Here is a 19,683-nt window from a genome sequence, read left to right on the forward strand (position 1 = left end):
AAGTCCTCTTTTTATGCCCTTGTTCCAATTACGATAATGAAATTGTTAGGAGGGTGTTCTTTATAGCCGGAAAGGGAAATTAGGGAGGAGCTTTGACTGGCAGAATTGGCAATACTAAAGACACCACAATACCTGTTCTTCATTGGTAAGAACTCGATTGTTTGGTGTGGCAGGACTCATTGCACAAATACCGGTATGCACAAATATGGGCAACACACACACACACACACACACACATAAACGCTTGCTTGCACAAATATTGCACAAATATGGGCAACACACACATACACATACACGCTTGCTTGCTTGCACAAATATTGCACAAATATGGGCAACACACACATACACATACACGCTTGCTTGCTTGCTTGCTTGCTTGCACAAATATTGCACAAATATGGGCAACACACACATACACGCTTGCTTGCTTGCTTGATATCGGTATATCAAGCAAGCAAGCAAGCAAGCAAGCAAGCAAGCAAACAAGCAAGCAAGCAAGCGTCTATGTCCGTGTGCGTGTGTGTTGCCCATATTTGTGCAAATTTACATTGACTGAGATAAGCTATTGGAACTAACGTAAAAGATAATTTCTGGAAGTTTGTGTCTGCAATAAAATGTTTAGGGCGACTGCATTTCCTCATCTCCTGGTTTTAATTAAATATACATCAAAGATTCAAAGAATCAAACACATCATTAATCAAACGTGTGCAACAGAATGGTATTCATAAAGCACGAGAATACTTTAATAAAGAGCTAATTCAGAATCTAAACCAACCTGTGCATTCACATCAACCATGACCTAAAGAGAAGGTGCTAAATGAATGAATAGATAAATAATAGAAAACCAGCTGTTCTACATGTACGTTGAGGCAGAAGGAATTATTCTACTTCTACTGTTTGGTTTTGTCTTTTTGCATGAGCATCCCAGTATTTGAATGGACAGACACGAATTGGGAATCACAAATATTGTATTTCACTTAGTTCGGTGCATACGTTGCTTCACTCAAGTGACCTCAATCCCCACCCCAAGCAATACAGATGTAAGCCGCAATGGCTTTTCCAAACTGCTTGGAATCAGTCCTGTCCTCAGTTCCCTAATACACACTTAACCTTCACTTGACCCTGTTAATACCGCTAGGTATAGCTGCATTTAACAACAGAAGAACAGATAGCATGTATCTGAAAAAAGCAAAAGAACCCCCCGTAAACAAAAAAAGCCCCTCCCAAATCTGCCAGTATAATGAAAAATATGTACATATTACATAACATGGAACAGGTCAAATAATGGAGATTCTATTACCCATCTCTAGAGCCTTGCTAAAAACATTTGCCTGGCAAATGAATCAGGCTCAGAGTGGGATTTTTTATTTTTTGTATGCATGTGGGGTTGTTGGTTTTTTTTTTTTTTTTGCTGTCCTAGAAAGCAACTGATTCAGATAGCAGCGTCCTGAGTGCTGCATGTCTGAAACATCACAAGCCACAATGCACTAAATCTGAAGTTGCACAAAGACGGAGCTGAACATAAGCCTTTTCGGACATTCATTCCATGTAGAATGGATGCAAACGGAAACCTGCTCCCTCAACCCATCTACAGGTGTTCATTTGAATGCTTGAAAAGAGTGCCTTCCATCAGCTTCGGTTGGTAGCCCAGCTGTGCCCCTATCTGGACAGGGATAGCCTAACTACAGTTGTCTTTGCTCTAGTAACCTCTAGGTTAGATTACTGCGACGAGTTATATTCTATGTAGGGCTACCTCTGAAGACAGTTCGGAAACTTCAACTGGTGCAGAATTTGGTGGTAAGGTTGCTCACGCAATTCAAAGTGCTGATATTAAACTATAAAACAGCTCAGGGCCGCAATACCTCAAGGCTTGCCTCTCCCCATATGAACCTACCTGGACCCTGAAATCAGCATCTGAAGCCCTTCTATGTGGGCCTCCTCCACGAGAGGTCCGGAGGGTGGCAACAGGAGAACTGAGCCTTCTCTGCAGTGGCTCCCCCATTTGTGGAATGCTTTCCCAAGGGTGGTTTGGCTGGTGCCTTCATTATACACCTTCAGGCACCAGAAAAAAATATGTTCCTCTTCAACCAGGCCTTTGGCTGGTTGACATCCAATACCTGTTACAATACCTTTGTGTGGGGGTGCGGTTATTGGTTTGTTTTTGCTCTTGTTTTTAGGATCTTGTATTTTTGTGTTGTGGAGCGCCCTGGAATCTACGGATGAAGGATGGAATACACATTTAAGAAATAAATAAAATAAACAGAGTGCCCACATAATAATCTACCCAGTGACGTTATTCAGACGTAGCGCTAAATCATATTATACTGGGCTAGTATTGGCCTCCTTGACTTTTAGTAATGCCTTGAAATATTCCAGCCAAAAGCAGTACAGTCATGCCTTGGAAGTTGAACGGAATCCATTCCGGAAGTCCGTTCAACTTCCAAAACATTTGTAAACCAAAGCACGGCTTCTGACTGGCTACAGCTGCGCCAGACGTTCAGCTTCTGAAAATCATTCGAAAACTGGAACACTCACTTCTGGGTTTTGATCGTTCAGGAGCCGATTTCTTCCAGAGCCAAGGCGTTCGAGATCCAAGGTACGACTGTATTTGCATGTTTCACCTAAACAGCAATAGCAAATGTCATGCTGTCCAATACCACTGCAATATCCAAATCTACATTTTGCTTCTTTTCTTTTTATTGGTTTAAAAGGCCATGGCTAGGAAAGACATAAATGTGTACATTGATATGGATTCTGTATCACCTGCTGCCCATCTGGTTATTGCTCAGGGATCTGATAACAGCCAGCGATGACATGGGAACATCATTTGAGGTTGTTGTCTTAAACATTAAACGTATTCTCCGCTACCGCAGAGAAGGCTTTATGCACACTGCAAGGGCATGAACAGAGGTGTAAACATGGAAGGAGCTTGCCAGTAAAATGCTCCTGCTGTCCTTCACACCTGCACTGTCTCCCTCTAAGATACTTGGAAGAGCGTGAGATGTTTGACCATCGCATAACCACTGCTTGAAAATACCCTGAATTCTGCTGCATGTCTCCCTCCCATACCATGCAAGGTAACCATGGATTCGAATTCTGTAATAGATGGTTTGGAAATCTCCGCTTATCGACAGAGCATAATGCTAGAATGTTAGTATTTCACTCCTTCGATGCCGCTGATGAGATTGGTGTAAATCACATGCCTGTCTGGGAAGAGTGTGGGAACGGAAGACAGTCTTATCTCTTCCACTGTATGTACTATTTGTACTGTACTTTTGCTGTCACTTGTCTCTCTTCTTCTCTTGGAGCTGGAGAGAGAAGACGCCATGAATCCTTTGTCTGTACATGTTGTTGTTGTTTAGTCGTGTCCAACTCTTTGTGACCCCATGGACCAAAGCACGCCAGGCACTCCTGCCTTCCACTGCCTCCCGCAGTTTGGTCAGACTCATGTTTGTAGCTTTGAGAACACTGTCCAACCATCTCGTCCTCTGTCATCCCCTTTTCCTTGTGCCCTCCATCTTTCCCAACATCAGGGTCTTTTCCAGGGAGTCTTCTCTTCTCATGAGGTGGCCAAAGTCTTGGAGCCTCAGCTTCACGATCTGTCCTTCCAGTGAGCACTCAGGGCTGATTTCCTTCAGAATGGAGAGGTTTGATCTTCTTGCAGTCCATGGGACTCTCAAGAGTCTCCTCCAGCACCATAATTCAAAAGCATCAATTCTTCGGCAATCAGCCTTCTTTATGGTCCAGCTCTCACTTCCATACATCACTACTGGGAAAACCATGGCTTTAACTATACGGACCTTTGTTGGCAAGGTGATGTCTCTGCTTTTTAAGATGCTGTCTAGGTTTGCCATCGCCTTTCTCCCAAGGAGCAGGCATCTTTTGATTTCGTGACTGCTGTCACCATCTGCAGTGTCTGTACATAGTGTGTAAATAAATGCGTAGATTAGCTCTACGATGTCTCACGCTTCTTGCTGTGTTATGCTAGAAGATTAGTGTGCATATATCATTTGATATATGTCACTGAAGCGCACTGGAGAAGAAGAGAAATGCCTTTTCCAGAGCTGTGCACACCGGAGGATGTTCAGAGTTCGAGGGCTGTAGGGGCACCCTGGGGCATTTTCCAACAATCTCCATGCCAGTTGCATTACTTTTGGTACAGTACTGTTATTTGCAATGTAGCACAGAAGATACTTTCCAAATGCTTATTGAAATCGGGAGTATTGTGTCCAGTTGAATAAAGAATGCAGAAACAATCAGCTTTCACAGCCCAAAGGCTGCATTAAGATGCGATAACCTCGGAGTTATAAACACCCTGAGAATCACTCAGCACCGCTGTCTGTATCCTGCCGTATCTCTCCTCTGAAATGACCTTGCAAGCTGATGGATTGCACTGGTCACAGGGAAATGGCATGAAGCAGACATCTCCCAAGCCATGCCCACCAACCCCTTCTCCCTTCACACAGAAACTAGGATGATGCTCATACACACGCCACACAAATAAAAAATATTGAGGACCCTTCTTTGCAGCAGAAGAAAAAGCATTTTTAGTGTGTTATTCCAGGATACTAGTTGAATACAGTGGTACCTCTGGTTGCGAATGGCATCCATTCTGGAGGCCCGTTCGCAACCTGAAAAGAATGCAACCCACGTCTGCGCATGCGCGAGTCGCGATTCACCGCTTATGCGCATGACGTCATTTTGCGCGTCTGCACATGCGCAAGCGGCGAAACCCGGAAGTAACCTTTTCCAGTACTTCCGGGGCGCAACCTGAAAACGCGCAACCTGAAGCAAACGTAACATGAGGTATGACTGTAATGGCAACGGCATGCTGAAAAATCTGGTGAAAGCAGCAACAATATCACTATACAGTGGCACCTTGGGTTACATACGCTTCAGGTTACAGACGCTTCAGGTTTCAGACCCAGAAATAGTACCTTGAGTTAAGAACTTTGCTTCAGGATGAGAACAGAAATCGTGCTCCGGTGGCGCAGCGGCAGCGGGAGGCCCCATTAGCTAAAGTGGTGCTTCAGGTTAAGAACAGTTTCAGGTTAAGAATGGACCTCCAAAACGAATTAAGTTCTTAACCTGAGGTACCACTGTAAATGGTAGTTGCAGGAAGTCTTAGAGAAAGATAATCCCTAGGCCTTTACTCTTCTGTCTTTTCTATTGTAGAGTGCTGAGGGTCTTAAACCAGGTGACTAATGCCAAGTGACTTACCTATTGGGCCACTGATTCAGCTAGCAAACTGGTCTGAACTCCACTGTGCTGCATCACCTCAACTGCAAGTGATGGCAGTGATCAGGAGAAACATAGACCCAAAATGGGCCTCACCACTATCTGCATTGTGCTCCTGGATCTAGCCCTTTTCTCCTTAGTCTGGGCAACTTGTCACTCACATTCAAACTGAGCTGCTCAGACCACCTCCCTGCTTGCCTCTCCTCTGAACTGCCCACCTCCCTTTAGGCCACCAGCCCTGAGAGCCATTCAGCTCCCCCCAAAGCATCCAATAGAGCAACTTCAGTAGCTACAAGGTCCGGCCTGAAGGACAGGATTAGCAGGAGCCGGCCCAGCCAGTGCTATTTCACCCATCACAGTGTTGCAGCAACTGAACCCCTTCTTGACAAGCAGCTATTAAGAAAGGCGAGAACTTATAAAGGTCAGGAGTTGCCAGCTTTAACCATGTCCCACCTGCCAGTTCCCCACACAAATCCTGCTCTGTATTTCCTGACAAGCTACTTGAAGAACATCCTTCCACAATCTTGTAACCCTCTCAAAGTTCAGGGTTAATCTGACAGCAGGAACTCCAAGAGCAAAGAACAAAGTGATTGACATTATGAATGGGCATTTGGTTGACTCGTCAGTTCGCATTTCCAGTATTCATATCCCCCAAGGAAATACTGTACGGATGAGTAAATTGGCTGTGGCAAAAAAAAATATGTCATAGGTCTCCACAGAGAATATATTCTGAGAGAACATCAACATACCAGCACACACATAATGGTAAGTTGCTGTTCTGCAAAACACATTAGTGGTCTCATTCCAGTTCTCGTTGGCATATGCCCATTTTTGCATATAAAATAAGAAAAAAGGAGAAGAATTACCTCACTTGGCAATCATTTGTTGGCTGCCCCAGAAGCAGAAATGCCAGTTTCAGACATGGCACTATCCGGAATTGACTCCTGCAAATTGATGGTAGGGGGCAATCAAGTGGCAGAAAGGTAAGTCTGCTTTTTCACATACAGTCAGAGCACTTCAATTTATTTGTCGCCAACATCACGAATAATGACTGTATACACTCATGGAAATATATAAATGTAATACACATGCACAGACATATATATATATACTGTATATATGTCAATGCAAGTTCACTAGAAAATGTAATGCAAGTCCACTTTTCTACGCAGGGTGGGATGTGGCAAAAGTTGACAGCACGAACAGGCAATTTCACAAATGGCCTAGTCAAAGTGCACCAATTCACCAATATTCACCAATATTACAAATGTATTGCTTTTTCATGATTGATTTGTCCATGTTTTTTATCTGTAAACCACAGCCCGTTCCATCAGGGGAATCCATAAAATATTTATTGTGTCTCATTGAACATAGTTCACCTTCTCCACCTGGTTGCATGCTTCTTGCAATTAGGAACACAATTGCCCCCACATTACAGGGGTTCCCGGGACAGAGACACGGTTATACATAGCAATGATTGTATCTTTTTTCTCCTGCCAGTAAAATCCAAGAGTCATTTTCCAGGCAGCTGATTAGCAAAATGCCTTATGGTGCATGTTATATACCCACAATAATGTCATCACAGAGCACTTTCTATATATATATATGAAAAATATTTGGATGTGGTTTCTTGTTTTTCTATTGGAGGGGCTGGAAACAATGATTAGGGCAACTAGCTAAAAGAACACATATGCTACAGTAGCTTGCTCATGTACCGAGTCTCTGAATTCCTGATGACCAACACTTTTTTTTCCATCTGGGGGATGGACCTACAGAGCTATAGTTCAACTTTTCTAATTCCCAGCAGGAGTTGGCAGATAAAGGTGATTCACCATATGTTGCAATCCCTCTGTTTCTTCAGAACTATGATAAAGAGGCTGAACAGCAGCTATAACCCTTTCCTCAAACTTAATCAAACACTAGAAAAGGAGGAAGGGAAGAATCTGGGGCTATCCAGATGTTTTTGGACATCTTCTCTGGCCATTGCCCATACTACCTAGGTCTGAAGGGGGTTGGAGTCCAGCAACATCTGGAGGGTGACAGCCTTTCCGGCCCCCTGCCCCCGCTTCACTGGCCAAGCATCTGGAACTAGGTCAAATTGGTGCCCTACTTCTGAGGGGCATACCCGGTCTGTTTGGGTTCTGCCAGGCCCACACACTTTTCCAGAGCAGTTGCAGCGAGAAAAAAGGCCTTGCGCTCAGTCTGTCACATCTGTTAAAATAAGACAACATGAACTTATTCATAATGACTCGCTCAAATCTACAGAAGGCAAAATAACTTTCCGTTCAATGTCGTTATGTGCCTGGCATAAATCACAGCGCCCCCTTTAAGGTGATCAGGTAGAGCTAAATTGCCAAAGCAATTTATCTGATTGGGTGTTTTCTTTGTCAGGTTCTCCTTTGCACAAATTTGTAGAAAGAAAAGAAGAAGGGGGGGGGATGGTCACAGCAGCCCTACTTGGAGCAAGATTCTATAAAGTTTTATAATCTGGTGCCCATCACATCAGCACCTAACTCAACGAACCTGTTAAGTTGTGGGTGAACATATCAGACGACACAGCGATTCTTCAAACAGCTCTTGTTTATTCACAGGCCAGAACAGAACTGAACTGAAGGGTTCAGCCAGCCTGCTTATATAGAGCTCCACTACAACGCAACTGTAACACTTTCTGTAACTATCCAATCACTGAACATCACTTTCAATCCCTTATTTGCATATGCGGACCTGAGTGAAAACTATTTACAGTATCCCCCTGCTGGCCCAGGGTGAGAACTTCAGTACATAACAGAAGCTAATTCTGTTAAGTTCACAGCAACCTCCTGCCTCTCTATCGCTAAAGAATCTCAGCCGAAATTGAGCTCACACCTTCCCTTTAAAGGGACAACAACTACGAAGGAAGCTTGCACGCCATACAACCAACAGTATATCACCTCAACAGTTTGCATGTTGTGCTCACCATAACATTTTTATAGAAACGCTTGAAGTTTTGAAAAAGTAGTCACCAAAGTTGTTGAGGGGCTGATTAAAAACAATGGAAGAGATAATTAACAATTGGTAGAGTTTTCAAAATGGAACAGACAGAACATCTTACAACTAGTCCAGAATGCGGCAGCTAGACTGGTGACTGGGAGCGGCTGCCGAGACCACATAACACTGGTCTTGAAAGACCTACATTGGCTCCCAGTACATTTCTGAGCACAATTCAAAGTGTTGGTGCTGACCTTGAAAGCCCTCAAAAGCCTCGGCCCAGTATACCTGAAGGAGCGTCTCCACCCCCATCGTTCAGCCTGAACCCTTAGGTCCGGCTCCAAGGGCCGTTCCGAGGGAACTTCTGGCAGTTCCCTCACCGTGAGAAGTGAGGTTACAGGGAACCAGGCAGGGGGCCTTCTCGGTAGTGGCGCCCTCCCTGTGGAACGCTCTTCCATCAGATGTCAAGGAAATAAACAACTATCTGACTTTTAGAAGACATCTGAAGGCAGCCCTGTTTAGGGAAGCTTTTAATATTTGCTGAAGCATTGTATTTTAATATTCTGTGGGAAGCCACCCAGAGTGGCTGGGGAAGCCCAGCCAGATGGGTGGGGTATAAAATTATTATTATTATTACTACTATTACTACTACTACAAGAGCATTTGTGATGTGGCTAAGCTGAATCCAAGGGAGCAACCGTTTTAACTCTTTTCCTAACACTTTGCCTCCAAAAGATGTCTTTTCACTGCAAAAATCAGAGAACGATACAACCACCTTTCCCTTCTGCTCACCAAGCAGAAAGCAATGCATTTTCTTTTACACACTTCACAACTACTCTGTTAGACCTTTTTTTTTCTGAGGTGTCCATCCCTGCCCAAAGTCCTGATTGCCCTCCATGGCATCTCCTCTTCCCTTGAGCTCCAGTTTTCCTCTTTCCCTTCCAGCTCCCTCCCAAAGTTTAACAGCTCTCTGTGAGCACCTGTCAGGAGAGAAAATTCACACAAGCAAGTGTGACCTGAAGTCTGTAGATCAGGTTCTGTGGAGAAACCACAATTGTAGAGAACGCTGGGTAGGCCCACCTTTTCCCATGCTTTGTTTAAACTAAGTGGATTGATTGGCTGACATTTGCCCGCATAGGAAAAAGTGAAAGAAGGGAAAATAAGTAAATTCTCCAGGCTGTATTTCAGCACCAGAACAATAAAAGCCGTTATTACTTCTTTCATACCTTTTCATTTATGGTTCTATTGATGCAACACAGGAATTAAACACAACTCTATCGGACTTCAAACAGGGGGGTTAAGATTATATCCAACAAAGCAGGGAGGAGAAATCCAATACCCCCAATAGTACTTTTGTGTAGAAATAAAATGAGTTATATTTATTTTATGGGACAGTTTGGATTTATTGCATGTTGCACATAATCTCCGGCCTTATTTCTTCCGTTCTCCCGGATTTTATCTCAGGATGCCTTACGTTATCGCCCACCTCCTTCCTTCCACTGCAAAACTATTACTATTAATAATACTAAAAACCCCAAACCGCACTCAGTGCACCACCCTAATAAATGGTGGGTGCTTTGGAAGAAATTCCAAGTAGGTAATAAAGACAAAAATGGAAACTCGGCAAAAAATTAATGTAGTGTAGAATCAGGGAACATACCGCTTATTGCTTCTACACAAAAATAGCAGTCGGAACCCATTTATGAGGTATAATTCACAGGTGGTGAAGCTATTAGCAAGTGCTGCATATGCTTACCACAGAGATGGAATAAATCTTGCACTCATACTTCTTGCACAGCTTTCTCGCTACTCTGTCTTGCATCCCACCCTTCTGATGATGAAGCTTTCTGATTTACCCACAACTATTTGGGGTTATTTTTACAATGAAATTAAAGCATGTTCTACTTCGGCAGCGGCAGCGGCAGCAGCAGCAGCAACGGTAGGGATGTGAAAGGAAACTTAAATCATTGTGCTGAAAGAAATTCGAAAAATGCCTATCAATTTACTAAGAATTGCAAAATGCATTCTGCAGACGCTACGGTCACTGCAACTGCATTCGGGACCAAAGCTCACTGCCATGCAGTCATTCTTGTGGGAATTTGCAAACAGCTAGTCTACAAAGCAGCCAGCATGACAGTGTTGACAGACTATCAGAACTGGAACCAGGGAAGATTCTGTTCCTTCGGGGATCTACCTGGATATCCTTGGGCAAAGATCTCTCAACCTCTTGCCTAATTTCGTAGCTGACATATAGGCTTGCAAACCTGAAAAATTCAAAATCCTGGCACCTTGGCAGAGCTCAGAGGGTGGGGCCCACAGAAGAATACCCTGTTGTTCTCAAGATGCACAGCTATTACATGTGCTCAGAAGTCTCCTGCCATCAAGGCATACAATACATGAATGGTATCAGCTCCCCACAGATCAACACAATACAATCCATTTGCATGCAGAACGCATAAGTCAAGACAACAATCACAGATGATGCTTCAACTCACACAACATGCATATGCATTCTATGGCTAAGGTATGTGCCATATAGGAATTATACATGCACTTTCCACGCTCAGCCTCTCATCGTTAACACAAATGCACACACAAGGGACAAGACTGAGGGCACTTCAGTCTTGTCTCTATTCTGTCACATGTCGCTAAAGTTTGTACAATTAAAGCTGCTTCTGGGTCATGTGGCCAGCATGACTAAGTCGCTTCTGGTGAACCAGAGCAGTGCACGGAAACACTGTTTACCTTCCAACCAGAGCAGTACCTATTTATCTACTTGCACTTTTGACGTGCTTTCGAACTGCTAGGTTGGCAGGAGCAGGGACCGAGCAACAGGAGCTCACCCCATTGCAGGGATTTGAACCGCTGACCTTCTGATCAGCAAGTCCTAGGCTCTGTGGTTTAACCCACAGCGCCACCTGTGTCCCATGGTTTGACCTAATACCTACACCATTTAATAATCTACGCTAGATCCCTTTGTTTATCTTTAGTGACATATTTAAAGGTTTGCATGATTCTTCACATCACTGCTTCCTCAGATACCTCCTGCATAGCAGAACTTTAGATCAGTGTTTCCTAAACCTGGGTCTCCAGCTGTTTCTGGACTACAGTTTCCATTGACTGGTCTTGCTAGCAAGGGATGATGGGAGTTGTAGTCTAAACACTGCTTTAGATAAATGCCTTTTTGCCCAGTGGATATGGTTTTAATCTCCTGACTTTGAACTCAGGTGCAGCGAAGATATCCGAGTGGCAGAGAGATAAGTTTTGGACACGGCTGCCGAAACGGCGCAGTATTTTTGACCACGGATCGTGTGCATAAACAAAGCCATTTGACTGCATGTGTAAAGAGCAGAGTACAGTGTGCACCTATTCAGCTGGCACAACTGAGTGCCGGTCGCATACACAAGTGAGTGATCATGGAAAAAGAACATGTGCGTTTTTGGAGCAAGCATTGGAAAATCGTTCTCTCCGCACAGCTATAAACGTAGAAACAGATGGGCAGTCTTAGAGTGATAGACATATCTGCACAAGAAAGGGGGGGGGTGACAGAAGAAAACTTTTCTGAGTTCAGCTGTAAAACAAGGAATTTAAGATTCAGTCCACAGGCTAATTGCACCAATGGTCATCCAAAACAGATAATAGAGGAGGAGAGCATGAATGGAATGGACTATTGTACTTGACTAGATTCCATGTATAAATTAGGAGGAGGAGAAGGGGAAAGAAATTCTTGAGGGGAGGGGGAACCCATGTACTTTATTATCATTCCTAGTGTTACTCCTGAAACTATTACAATGGCAGGCAAGAGAGCTAAGGCCCCCTGAAAAGGAGCAGACAGCAAATGCAAATTTGATTCAATGACTCTTTGACAAGAAGTGGTTTGACTTCAAGTCAGGATGAACATGCATGTCAAAGAGCAGCCTAAGTCTCAGCCACATTCCCTTTGGGTGAGAAGACTGAAGGCTCCCTGTGTCTACTCTGCATTCTGTAAATGAACATAATGGGCCTTTTAACCCTCTTCGGGGTGTTGTTGTTTTTTTATTGGCTCATTTCTTCAGCATGTAATATCTATATAAGGAACAAAGGCATCTCTTCTCACCCCACCGAAAAATACCTGGGTTTGTTGGTCCCTGTCATTGGAATTTTAGGGCTATGAATGTATGTCCATTTTGCAAGCCAAGGCCAAATTCTCTGCTGGTGCAAATCAAAGGGGGTCAAATGAGGTCCAGTGGTCTGCATCTGATTCCCGAAGCATCAATATTAGTGGTTAGATTATGGCAGGCAAGCTTTTTCCATCCCTGTTACCTCAGGTGAATCTCTTTCATCAACAGCCTCCCAACCTTATCAACCATAATTTAAGCAACAGGCTTTATCTGTGCATACACACCTCACTCAACAGGAACTCCATGCAATATTGATCAAGGCGTGGTTAAAAAAGAAATCATTAGTTTCTCTTATCTTCCACACACATAACCTCACAAAAAAGGGGGGGAAATCCCTGCATTTTTATAATAAAAACTTCATTGAATTGTTATCCTACAACTCCTCATCCACCCCATGAAGGATTTTTTTTCCCCAGAAATCACACTCATTCCTCAATATAGTGGTACCTCAGGTTAAGTACTTAATTCGTTCCAGAGGTCCGTACTTAAGCTGAAACTGTTCTTAACCTGAAGCACCACTTCAGCTAATGGGGCCTCCTGCTGCTGCCGCACCGCCGGAGCCCGATTTCTGTTCTCATCCTGAAGCAAAGTTCTTAGCCTGAAGCACTATTTCTGGGTTAGTGGAGTCTTTAACCTGAAGCGTATGTAACCTGAGGTACCACTGTATGTCCAGCTGAGTGTGTCCAAGTGGCTTGGACTGGCCCAAGGTTATCTGTGAGCTTCATGGTTGTGGGGGACTTGAACCTGGATCTTACAAGCCCAACCACGGTGCTACATAGGCTCTCATTCAGTTTTTTCGCATTCATAGAATGCCTCGTGTATGCATTCTTGTGGATACTGAGGAAAATGTTCACCTCTGACAAATCTCAGTCACATGTTTCTTCAATTAATTAGAACACACACACACACACACACACACGCTTTTTTACAACTTATTTATTTTTAGTGCATCTGGATTGGCAGTTTTTAAAACACACACACACACACATAATCTGCTACTGATATCTACTCACAAAAAGGGGCCTAATTTAGCATGCTCTCTTTAAAGTCTGGAACTTCAAGCCTCCCCTCCCCCATTACGTACTTCATCAAGCAGGTTCAAGTTATTTCACAACTGATCTGGAGAAAGACTCATGCTGTGCCGCCTCTTGGTCACTTTCCTGTCTTCCCCCCTCTCATTTTTGGAGCAAGCGACTTGCAGAGCTGCACCTGTGCAGCTACTCAGAAGGAAACAGTAGTAGTCTGCTAATTCTTTTAGCAGAAGCTAAACCTGGCTACCTACCAATTCTCTTCAAGATTCCCTCCCCGCCAATTTTTGGCAATCTATATCAAATTAAGTGCATGTGCATGGAAACAATTGCAGAAATACATTGATTAATAAACCTGAATCCCCACAAGGAAGAACTGCATATGCGCAGAAAAACACGAGTATGTGTTTTACAACAACAATTACAACAACAACAACAACAACAACGGTGAAATTAAAAGCAACAAAGATGGCCACCTGGACAATCCTGCTCCCCAATCTCCTTATTTCTAAAATTAATTACTCGTTGCAAGTTCAGGCCCTGTTGCATAACAAAGCAATGAGATTATTATTATTTTTTTAAAGCTAATTAAAAATTATTGGGCTCAGTCCCCTGATAGGTCTTTGCAGTGTCAGGTACCTCCTTTTGTATGATGGTTTGTAGTTCTTGATCTGCATGCAGTGGGACTTCCAGAGGTTGAGCATGGCCAGCCCTCTTATGAGCACAGTGACTCAATGAACACAAGGATGCTAAATCACAGCTCCACTCCTGCTCAGAAAGAATGCGATGGGGCAGGAGAGACAGAACATCAATGCCTCTCTCCTGCTGCAGCCTAGCCAGAGCTGGGGTAATATTTGCAGGGTTCCCCCATCTCAACTCCTTTTTGCTGGTGGCAGCATATTTGCCTATCAGCCATAATAAAGCCTACATTCCTATGAACTAACATATGTGAAGAGTTTCCACTGAACTCTGTGTCAGCATCACTGAAATATGGAATTTTTACAAGAATGAAGGAGGCTGGAGGTCCTGGCACTCACGAGGTCAGTGGTGAAATCTAATGTCTGGAATTCTTTAGCTTCTAACCAGAGGTGGGTCTGGTAGACTTCTCCAAGGGGCTGGATGTGGCCCTGCTGCTGTTGCTGTTGCTGCTGCTGCTGCCCTCAGCTATATACTGTGGCAGGCGGAATGCTAAATTATCTCTTGAGAAACTCAAACATATAGTCTTCACTTACTTCAGTGCCACTTCACACATTGCATTCTTAGGTGTTTAGTATATACTTCAAAGTATGCATGAAAAAAATGCATGCATCCTGTGAGGACTCTCCATGGGAGTGTACTCTCAGTGGCTTCCGTTTCTTCTTGAGTGTGCTTGTTGTTGTTTAGTTGTTTAGTCGTGTCCGATTCTTTGTGACCCCATGGACCAGAGCACGCCAGGCACTCCTGTCTTCCACTGCCTCCTGCAGTTTGGTCAAACTCACGCTGGTAGCTTCGAGAACACTGTCCAACTATCTTGTCCTCTGTCCTCCCCTTCTCCTTGTGCCCTCCATCTTTCCCAACATCAGGGTCTTTTCAAGGGAGTTTTCTCTTCTCATGAGGTGGCCAAAGTCTTGGAGCCTCAGCTTCACAATCTGTCCTTCCTGTGAGCAGTCAGGGCTGATTTCCTTCAGAAAAGATAGGTTTGATCTTCTTGCAGTCCATGGGACTCTCAAGAGTCTCCTCCAGCACTATAATTCAAAAGCATCAATTCTTCAGCGATCAGCCTTTTTTATGGTCCAGCTCTCAATTCCATACATCACTACTGGGAAAACCATAGCGTGTACTTGGTGACAAAAACAGGTTTGCTTCTACGTGTGCAAAGGATATTAGCATTTCAGGGTGTAAATCATTTGTCATCAACATACTCCCAAAGTGGTGGTACCTCTTCTTGGACACATCTATGTGGGCTTATTGGGTGGTGAGACTGAAATACATCCATTCTGCCCATCTGATTCCAGGCAATAGGTCAGTGTTCACAGCAGGATTTTCAGCATAATAAGGGCAGCCACCAAGGGACCCAACATGTTCTGTGCTTACATTCACACCTTTTCACAATCTGATTGCTTTCTATTTACAGCTGTTCCAGTGTCGTTCCCCTCCTCCCTTTCCTGGCCATGTGCTTCTTCCTGACTATTGTGACCCTAGCCCATTGGGGCAATCACATCATCAACAGGATGACATCATGATTTGGCTGTATGATTACACAACAAAGCCCATTCAGAGTGAGGACAGGGCTCATTGCCCTCACTCCGGCTACGCAAACACATCTGCTGCTGTTTGTACCCCCTGACAAATCAACTGAAAGTGGTCTCTTGTTGCTAAAGCGTTATCTGATTCCTGGCAGCCACAATGCTGTGTGTGCTGTTCTGGTCCCCAACTGGCGTTGTTGAAGATGTGAAGATTTGAGTGCCAGGATAAAGAACTGATGCATTTTACACTACTACTGCAGACCACACAATTCCTGCCTTTTCTGGAACTACGACCCATTGTTTTTTACAGGAAGAAAGTGTTGAAGATGATGGCTGTAGGGAAGAGGATGTACCATGGCAAACACATCATCAGAGATTAAAAACCTTAACCTAGGATGTGGACCTTGGTGAAAGCAGCAGAGCAATTACTCCAGCATACAGCAGGATGGCTTTTGATCAAACTGGGCTAAGCTGCCCCTTCACTTCCTATTTTGCATTATGCAGAAATATGAAAAAATGGTGATATTCAGACCAGAGGTAGAGTGAAGTAAAGGATTAGGGAGATGTCTGGAACTTCCACACTCCATCTGACTGTTCAGACTCTGAGCATCTCTTGCAGTAGGGGAAAGGGGGCTTGCAAAACAAGGCTCTGAAGAGTGGGGGCAACACCATCTAAAATGAATGCACACGTTTGGCCTACAGCAAGAATGGGGAACCTGCAGTGGCGTAGCGTGGGGAGTGCAGGGGGAGCCGGCCGCACCGGGCGCAACATCTGGGGGTTAGGGTTAGGGTGTGCATATCCACGGGTTAGGAGGCGCAAATTACTTGCCTTGCCCCAGGTGCTGACAACCCACGCTACGCCACTGGGAACCTGTGTCCCTACACAGATGGGCTACAAATCCCATAACCCTTGACCATTGGCCATGTTTGCTGGGACTGGGACTTCTAGAGGACCACAGGTTCCCCATCCTTGGGAATGGAGGATGGAAACCCCAGGTACTTATCCCACTGTACCTATTTTGCTCACATAACCACAATCCATTCAGGTTTTTGACCTTCAGTCTCTAGGGGCTCATGCACGCCAGCTTTCCAGGCTCCCAGTCGCAGCACGTAACCAGTAGCACGGGAAATGTTCACAGAAAAATTGCAAAACCTTTCCCCTCCGAGACATGTCCTATGCTCATCTTGGGAAGCTAGCCATGAAAACCAAGGCTCCTGTCTGCTTTGTGTGATCTATATGTGGGCTGACTCATTCAGCATACTGAGGAGGTGATAGTTTTTTCCCCTGATCCATGCATACAGAGGTGTCTGCAAGTGTCAGCTACAGTCTATTCTCCAGCAAATCCATAGTGACAGCTCTACATACATGGAAGTTGTCAGGGATATGCTAGAATTGACAGCAAACACATTTCTTTTCCCCCCAGAAATGTGGGCCTGCACCAATAATGAATAAAGTGAGGGTTACAAGGCCCAGATTTAACAGCAAATGATGGGGTTGAGGAGGGGTCAGGCCCTTCAGAACAGTGCCCTGACTGGCTTACCTGGAGGCAGGCAACAGTGATAGCACTGCTAGGTGGTTGTGTTCAGCCCTCATTTTAACTCCTCACAGCCTTCAAAAGGCATGCTACCTCAAGTGAATTGTGGGAAACTGAAATGGTGCCTAGACTAAACCACCCAGTGCTGCTTGGAGTGCCAGACTGGAGTGCCAGCAACCTAGAGTGCCAGCAACCCCAAAAAACCAGGCCACCTACTCACAGCCTCCTTTTGCTCTTAAAACTGGGCCCCTAACCCCTGTTTTATTAATGATTGGGGCAGACATCTACCAAAGAGAGGAATCTGCTTCTGGTGCTTCTGGTGTGGCCCTCATCTGACATCACAAGCTGCCTAGGGATCCACAGGTATGTGTGTACTCAGCTCTGATACCTTTCTAGTTGACTTTACCCAGGTAGCTGAGCATACTTAATGTAACCTTGTTTTTTTGTTTCTTGTTGCAAGCCACACCTGCAAGGCAAAGGTGACCTTTTAGACCAGAACTAAAAGCCAAGCATAATATGCTTCATTCTCCCACATAAATTAATGCTGAGCTGAAGTTGGGTGACTTACTTTAAAGGGAGGAGCTAGAGATCCACAATCTATAACCTGTTCTTGGTGTCCCTCCATAATTCACTCATTCATCACACTTGATTTAGGGGAATTCTTTTAGAAGAGAAACGGAAGTCATGATTCACATGCGCACACACACACACACACACACACACACACACACACACTCCATAAGTGCTAGCTTATTAATCCCCTAATTATGTCCTCTCTTATCTTCAACTCTCTTTTAAATTTCTTGTTCCATCTCATTCCACCCATAAAGATCTTTGAAACCAAACAGCGAAGCAGAAAGTTGCCTGTCTGCCAAAACGCATATATTAATTTGCAGGGGGAGTGTAACATAGTCTTCCCCATCACTCATCATTTTATTGTGCTTTACTCGGTGTGCTTTGAAATGCACTGGGGCAGGAAAAATATTTTTAAAAAACAGTGCATTGTTTTGTGTACCTTTGAGATTGCATCTCCCCCATCCTCTTTTCCCCTATAACTTACCTGCAGGCACAAATTAAGTTTTATTTGGTGGTGAATGGGGAAATCTATTTAAAAGAGAGAAAAGAATCCAAATCAACTCATCCAACTCAAACTGGTATATAGCATTAAAGAATAATGCATAATGGTTGGCAGCAGAGAGTACTATTTATTTTAGTGAACTGAGAAGCGAGTGCCTAATTCACAAGTAATGGAGATTTGGTTTAGGTATGTTCTGAGGATGAAGCCAAATCACGCTGCTTCAACTCTTGCTTCAGTCAGTCCTAGAATACCAAAAAAACAAAACAAAGTTTTCCAATCGTGTATAAAGCGGGGATCAATTTTAAGAGAGAAAGGGGCATGTGATTGAGGCATGGTGAACCAGTCTGTTGCCCACAGTCTCTCACTCACATCTTATTAGGGCTGGCAGTGGGGAGGTACGCTGCAGGAGAAGGAGGGTTTAGCACCCCTTTTTGCTCTCAGAAACTGGCTCTTGGTGGATTAAAATTGCACGATTTGGCAGGGCAACGCAGAGTAACAATTATGCAAGTCTAACGCAAGCATGCTCCAAATATAATGCTCTTTCTCTTGCTGCTGGGATGAATCCAGAAAGGAAGAAAGAGCCTCGCTCTTTTGACTTGCAGAGCAATAAGGATGAAGATTTGTTTACAAATCACTATTGCATAATGCGCACAGCCCTTTACAGTGTAAAATAAGCAAAAGATAGGCCCTGCCCCAAGGAGCTTTCAAACGACCCCTTTATTATGGAAGTGATTATTCAGTGGCAAGAGAAATACTGATGTGTTCTGGCACTGAAAACAGGTTCTGGGGGTAAAAAGCCCTGATAAGCCTGACCAGCTACCCATTCCTGCCACATTTATACTAGTGATTTGTAATAGTTTACACATCTTATCTTAAAAACAAATGTTGATATGCACAATGAAATAATATGTGCATAACTAGTGCAAAGATTTGGGGACAGTGGCATGTACAATATCATGCACAACACTTGTTGCCAAAAAAATAAGTTTGCCCATAAAAGTGATGGTTGGTATAAGCAGTAGAGCTGGCAATAATTACAATGACAAACAGTAACCCGGTTTAGGATAAGCAGCCATCTGTAGGAAAGTATTTACAGTGCAAGTGAAGTGCAGAGTCATATCCCTGTCACAGAGAAAGAGTGAGTCAGCAATAAACTTTCAAATATCTCGTGGACCTTAGTGTACAATAGCAAGTTTAATTCGTATTTATAGACAAACTGGATTTTCCTCGAACCACACCAGAAACAGTACTATTGACGTTCAAATATCATTTCTGGCCCCCCACCCCCTTGCATTTGTGAAATCCTTCACACGGACAACTCCATTCCTGGTCCCGGACCAACTTTAGCTCTTGTTGCAAAAAGATCAGCATGAACGAGTCAATTATTCCAAATGACCAGAAGTGATTTGGAAAAACAAACAAACACAAAAGACACGCGCAGCATGCAAAAGT

General features: G+C 44.0%; 1 protein-coding gene across 3 annotated transcripts in view; it reads right to left on the bottom strand.

Annotated features, from left to right (window-relative positions):
• The window catches only part of ADAMTSL1 (ADAMTS like 1), a 465,616-nt gene that overhangs the window by 227,318 nt on the left and 218,615 nt on the right, over positions 1-19,683 (bottom strand). The window lies entirely within an intron of this gene.

Source organism: Podarcis melisellensis, assembly GCF_964234715.1.
Source record: "Podarcis melisellensis genome assembly, chromosome: 17".
Classification (NCBI taxonomy): Eukaryota; Metazoa; Chordata; class Lepidosauria; order Squamata; family Lacertidae; genus Podarcis; species Podarcis melisellensis.